The sequence below is a fragment of the Salvelinus namaycush genome, chromosome 33 (genome assembly GCF_016432855.1).
Source record: "Salvelinus namaycush isolate Seneca chromosome 33, SaNama_1.0, whole genome shotgun sequence".
Classification (NCBI taxonomy): Eukaryota; Metazoa; Chordata; class Actinopteri; order Salmoniformes; family Salmonidae; genus Salvelinus; species Salvelinus namaycush.
In genome coordinates this window covers 7,162,949-7,168,948 of record NC_052339.1, presented here as the reverse complement: position 1 = coordinate 7,168,948, position 6,000 = coordinate 7,162,949, and positions in this window count along the sequence as shown.

Sequence of the window (6,000 nt, the reverse complement as noted above, 5' to 3'; positions counted from 1 at the left end):
CAAATAGTAGTTCATGGTCATGCTGATGTAACAGTTTAGCTTCCGTCCCTCTCCTCACCCCAACCTGGGCTCGAACCAGGGACACTCTGCACACATCAACAACAGTCACCCACGAAGCATTGTTACCCATCGCGCCACAAAAGACGCAGCCCGAACAAGTACTTCAGGTCTCAGAGCGAGTGACATCACCAATTGAAACGCTATTAGCGCGCACCACCGCTAACTAGCTAGCCATTTCACATCGGTTACACTGACAAGCTAAGCCTGCATCCCAAATGGCACACTATTCCTTACAAAGTGTAATACTTTTGACCAGGGTAGCGCACTATATAGGGAATAAGGTGTAATGCTGACAGACTGACTGAGATTTTGATGACTCGACAATACGGTCCTTCAATTGCCAACACCAGCTGCTACTGCTGTTGATTGTGACAGCCCCTCCCCTCCTTGATTTACACACTTAAAAACGTACACACACACAGACCGTGCAACAGGATTCTACATCTCTCAGTTCTCCTTGAAAGTTAGTGGCTTTTACCATTTCCGTATAATATGTAATTGTGGTGGGGGAAAAACCCTCTCTCTTCTTTTGTTTGGTAAAGCTTTCTCATCTGATGCCTCCTCGACCCTCCCCCCTCCATCCATCCGTTCCTCCCTTCATTCCTCTGCTCAGGACAGGGAGCAACTTGTGTGGCAGGTCGTAAAGGCAGGAGCAGCAAGAACAGCTGCTTTTTCTTTTTTCTTTAATAAGTGAAAAGCCATCAGATTAGTCTGAGGGAGATGTGTGGAGTGTTTAGCCAGCACAATTATGTAGCATGTCACCTCATTAGACACAACAAAATAGAGGCCGAATGTAACGGGTGCAAGTCCTGACCTTTGACGGAGAAGGGGGCTGGGGAGGTGAAGGGGTGTGTGGAAGGTTTAGCGAGGTGCTAATTTGACTTCATAATGAACAACAGGGCCACTTGAATGGAAATAATGGAGACAGAATACAGACAGAATAGAGCAGAGACCAAGAGGGGCCCATGGAGGTCAGGGCTCACACAGCCTGTCAGGCTCTCGTGGGGCTTTGAGTCCCAGGTTGGGTGTGTCCCAAATGGCACCCCATTCCATATAAATTACATTACTTTGACCAGGGCCCATAGTGAATAGTGTGACATTTGGGACAGATCCCCTGAGTTGGAGGGCCAGGGGGGCTAGGAGCCAGATACCCCCTCCTGTCAGGGCCTTTATAGCAAAAGCACCCTGCCCATTACCCTTCCCTAGCCACCAGTCTTTTTGTGACTCTTCAATAATGATTAACTGTGTTTTGAGATTCAGAGAGTGTCCACTATGGCACAATGAGCTCTCTCTCTTACACAATATAATAGAGCTCAACAAAGTCTCTCTTTCTCTATTCTCTCTTTGTCGCCCCCTACTTTCCATTTCTCTCTCCACGCCCCTGCTGGCATTCTTTTCTTCCACTTTTCTCTTTTCTCTTTCCCCCCTTTTCACTATAGATCTATCAGTTTTTCCCCCTGCAGCTTGTTAATTAAAGAGCGGGAATAGATTGTGGTGGAGGCAAACAGATGTGACCAGCTCACTGATAAAAGGAAAGAAAATCAAGCGAGTGTCATAAAGGCACAGTTTGAGTAGAAAAAATACATTGATTAAATGTAAAACATTACTTGAAATCAATACAAAACTTTTTTTTTTTTTTTTTACTACAGCACCATAAAGTAACAATTGGCCTTGTTTTTTCGGATTATTGTGGGCTGTCCGAGTGCAAAAAAATGTAAGTTATAAAAATAAGTTATCAAGTCTATTCCAAATGGTGGAAACAAAACATCTTGCAGAACTCTACACACCCTCAGTGGAAAGCAGCACTAGTTGTTTGTTGTCCTGTTAGGCAGCAGCGTGTAGCTTGTAGTTACAGGAGGTTGGTGGCACCTTAACAGATGAGGAACAGTGCAAATCTCAACTCTTCTACAACAGCCAGGGAAAGAGAGGTAGAGAGGAAAGAAAGGAAGAGAGGACAGGGAAGAGGGGAGAGGAAGAAGGGGAGATTGGGAGAGAGGGGAGAGGGAGAGAGAGATGCCGGGAGAAACAGCACCGCCTCCTCTACACTCTCAGAAAAAAGGGTTCCAAAAGAGTTACATTTACATTTACATTTAAGTCATTTAGCAGACGCTCTTATCCAGAGCGACTTACAAATTGGTGCATTCACCTTATGATATCCAGTGGAACAACCACTTTACAATAGTGCATCTAACTCTTTTAAGGGGGAGGGGGGGGTTAGAAGGATTACTTTATCCTATCCTAGGTATTCCTTAAAGAGGTGGGGTTTCAGGTGTCTCCGGAAGGTGGTGATTGACTCCGCTGACCTGGCGTCGTGAGGGAGTTTGTTCCACCATTGGGGTGCCAGAGCAGCGAACAGTTTTGACTGGGCTGAGCGGGAACTGTACTTCCTCAGAGGTAGGGAGGCGAGCAGGCCAGAGGTGGATGAACGCAGTGCCCTTGTTTGGGTGTAGGGCCTGATCAGAGCCTGAAGGTACGGAGGTGCCGTTCCCCTCACAGCTCCGTAGGCAAGCACCATGGTCTTGTAGCGGATGCGAGCTTCAACTGGAAGCCAGTGGAGAGAGCGGAGGAGCGGGGTGACGTGAGAGAACTTGGGAAGGTTGAACACCAGACGGGCTGCGGCGTTCTGGATGAGTTGTAGGGGTTTAATAGCACAGGCAGGGAGCCCAGCCAACAGCGAGTTGCAGTAATCCAGACGGGAGATGACAAGTGCCTGGATTAGGACCTGCGCCGCTTCCTGTGTGAGGCAGGGTCGTACTCTGCGAATGTTGTAGAGCATGAACCTACAGGAACGGGTCACCGCCTTGATGTGAGTTGAGAACGACAGGGTGTTGTCCAGGATCACGCCAAGGTTCTTAGCACTCTGGGAGGAGGACACAATGGAGTTGTCAACCGTGATGGCGAGATCATGGAACGGGCAGTCCTTCCCCGGGAGGAAGAGCAGCTCCGTCTTGCCGAGGTTCAGCTTGAGGTGGTGATCCGTCATCCACACTGATATGTCTGCCAGACATGCAGAGATGCGATTCGCCACCTGGTTATCAGAGGGGGGAAAGGAGAAGATTAATTGTGTGTCGTCTGCATAGCAATGATAGGAGAGACCATGTGAGGATATGACAGAGCCAAGTGACTTGGTGTATAGCGAGAATAGGAGAGGGCCTAGAACAGAGCCCTGGGGGACACCAGTGGTGAGAGCACGTGGTGCGGAGACAGATTCTCGCCACGCCACCTGGTAGGAGCGACCTGTCAGGTAGGACGCAATCCAAGCGTGGGCCGCGCCGGAGATGCCCAGCTCGGAGAGGGTGGAGAGGAGGATCTGATGGTTCACAGTATCAAAGGCAGCCGATAGGTCTAGAAGGATGAGAGCAGAGGAGAGAGAGTTAGCTTTAGCAGTGCGGAGCGCCTCCGTGACACAGAGAAGAGCAGTCTCAGTTGAATGACTAGTCTTGAAACCTGACTGATTTGGATCAAGAAGGTCATTCTGAGAGAGATAGCAGGAGAGCTGGCCAAGGACGGCACGTTCAAGAGTTTTGGAGAGAAAAGAAAGAAGGGATACTGGTCTGTAGTTGTTGACATCGGAGGGATCGAGTGTAGGTTTTTTCAGAAGGGGTGCAACTCTCGCTCTCTTGAAGACGGAAGGGATGTAGCCAGCGGTCAAGGATGAGTTGATGAGCGAGGTGAGGTAAGGGAGAAGGTCTCCGGAAATGGTCTGGAGAAGAGAGGAGGGGATAGGGTCAAGCGGGCAGGTTGTTGGGCGGCCGGCCGTCACAAGACGCGAGATTTCATCTGGAGAGAGAGGGGAGAAAGAGGTCAAAGCACAGGGTAGGGCAGTGTGAGCAGAACCAGCGGTGTCGTTTGACTTAGCAAACGAGGATCGGATGTCGTCGACCTTTTTTTCAAAATGGTTGACGAAGTCATCTGCAGAGAGGGAGGAGGGGGGAGGAGGGGGAGGAGGATTCAGGAGGGAGGAGAAGGTGGCAAAGAGCTTCCTAGGGTTAGAGGCAGATGCTTGGAATTTAGAGTGGTAGAAAGTGGCTTTAGCAGCAGAGACAGAAGAGGAGAATGTAGAGAGGAGGGAGTGAAAGGATGCCAGGTCCGCAGGGAGGCGAGTTTTCCTCCATTTCCGCTCGGCTGCCCGGAGCCCTGTTCTGTGAGCTCGCAGTGAGTCGTCGAGCCACGGAGCAGGAGGGGAGGACCGAGCCGGCCTGGAGGATAGGGGACATAGAGAGTCAAAGGATGCAGAAAGGGAGGAGAGGAGGGTTGAGGAGGCAGAATCAGGAGATAGGTTGGAGAAGGTTTGAGCAGAGGGAAGAGATGATAGGATGGAAGAGGAGAGAGTAGCGGGGGAGAGAGAGCGAAGGTTGGGACGGCGCGATACTATCCGAGTAGGGGCAGTGTGGGAAGTGTTGGATGAGAGCGAGAGGGAAAAGGATACAAGGTAGTGGTCGGAGACTTGGAGGGGAGTTGCAGTGAGATTAGTGGAAGAACAGCATCTAGTAAAGATGAGGTCAAGCGTATTGCCTGCCTTGTGAGTAGGGGGGGAAGGTGAGAGGGTGAGGTCAAAAGAGGAGAGGAGTGGAAAGAAGGAGGCAGAGAGGAATGAGTCAAAGGTAGACGTGGGGAGGTTAAAGTCACCCAGAACTGTGAGAGGTGAGCCATCCTCAGGAAAGGAACTTATCAGGGCGTCAAGCTCATCGATGAACTCTCCAAGGGAACCTGGAGGGCGATAAATGATAAGGATGTTAAGCTTGAAAGGGCTGGTAACTGTGACAGCATGGAATTCAAAGGAGGCGATAGACAGATGGGTCAGGGGAGAAAGAGAGAATGTCCACTTGGGAGAGATGAGGATCCCAGTGCCACCACCCCGCTGACCAGAAGCTCTCGGGGTGTGCGAGAACACGTGGGCAGACGAGGAGAGAGCAGTAGGAGTAGCAGTGTTATCAGTGGTAATCCATGTTTCCGTCAGTGCCAAGAAGTCGAGGGACTGGAGGGACGCATAGGCTGAGATGAACTCTGCCTTGTTGGCCGCAGATCGGCAGTTCCAGAGGCTGCCGGAGACCTGGAACTCCACGTGGGTCGTGCGCGCTGGGACCACCAGGTTAGAGTAGCGGCGGCCACGCGGTGTGAAGCGTTTGTATGGTCTGTGCAGAGAGGAGAGAAGAGGGATAGACAGACACATAGTTGACAGGCTACAGAAGAGGCTACGCTAATGCAAAGGAGATTAGAATGACAAGTGGACTACACGTCTCGAATGTTCAGAAAGTTAAGCTTACGTTGCAAAAAAAAAAAAATAACATCTTATTGACTAAAATGATATAGTACTGCTGGCTGGTGAAGTAGGCTGGCTAGCAGTGGCTGCGTTGTTGACTTTGTTTGAAAGTGTAGCTGGCTAGGTAACCTCTAACTGGCTAGGTAACCTCGACAATTTCTCTAAATTTCTCTAAACTACACAATTATCTTGGATACAAGGACAGCAAAGACAACTATGTAGCTAGCTAACACTACGCTAATCAAGTCGTTCCGTTGTAATGTAAGTTTCTACAGTGCTGCTATTCGGTAGAAGTTGGCTAGCTAGCAGTGTTAGCTAGCAGTGTTGACTAGGTAGGAGAACGGCAGCGCGGCGGACGAAAATAGCTGGCTAGCTAACCGATAATTACTCAAAACTACACAATTATCTTAGATACAAAGATAGCAAAGACAACTATGTAGCTAGCTAACACTACACTAATCAAGTCGTTCCGTTGTAATGTAATCGTTTCTACAGTGCTGCTATTCGGTGGCTAGCTGGCTAGCTAGCAGTGTTGACTACGTTACGTTACGTTAGGACGAAAATAGCTGGCTAGCGAACCTCAATAACTACACAATTATCTTTGATACAAAGACGGCTATGTAGCTAGCTAAGTAGCTAGCTAAGATCAAACAAATCAAAGATAGCAAAGACAACTG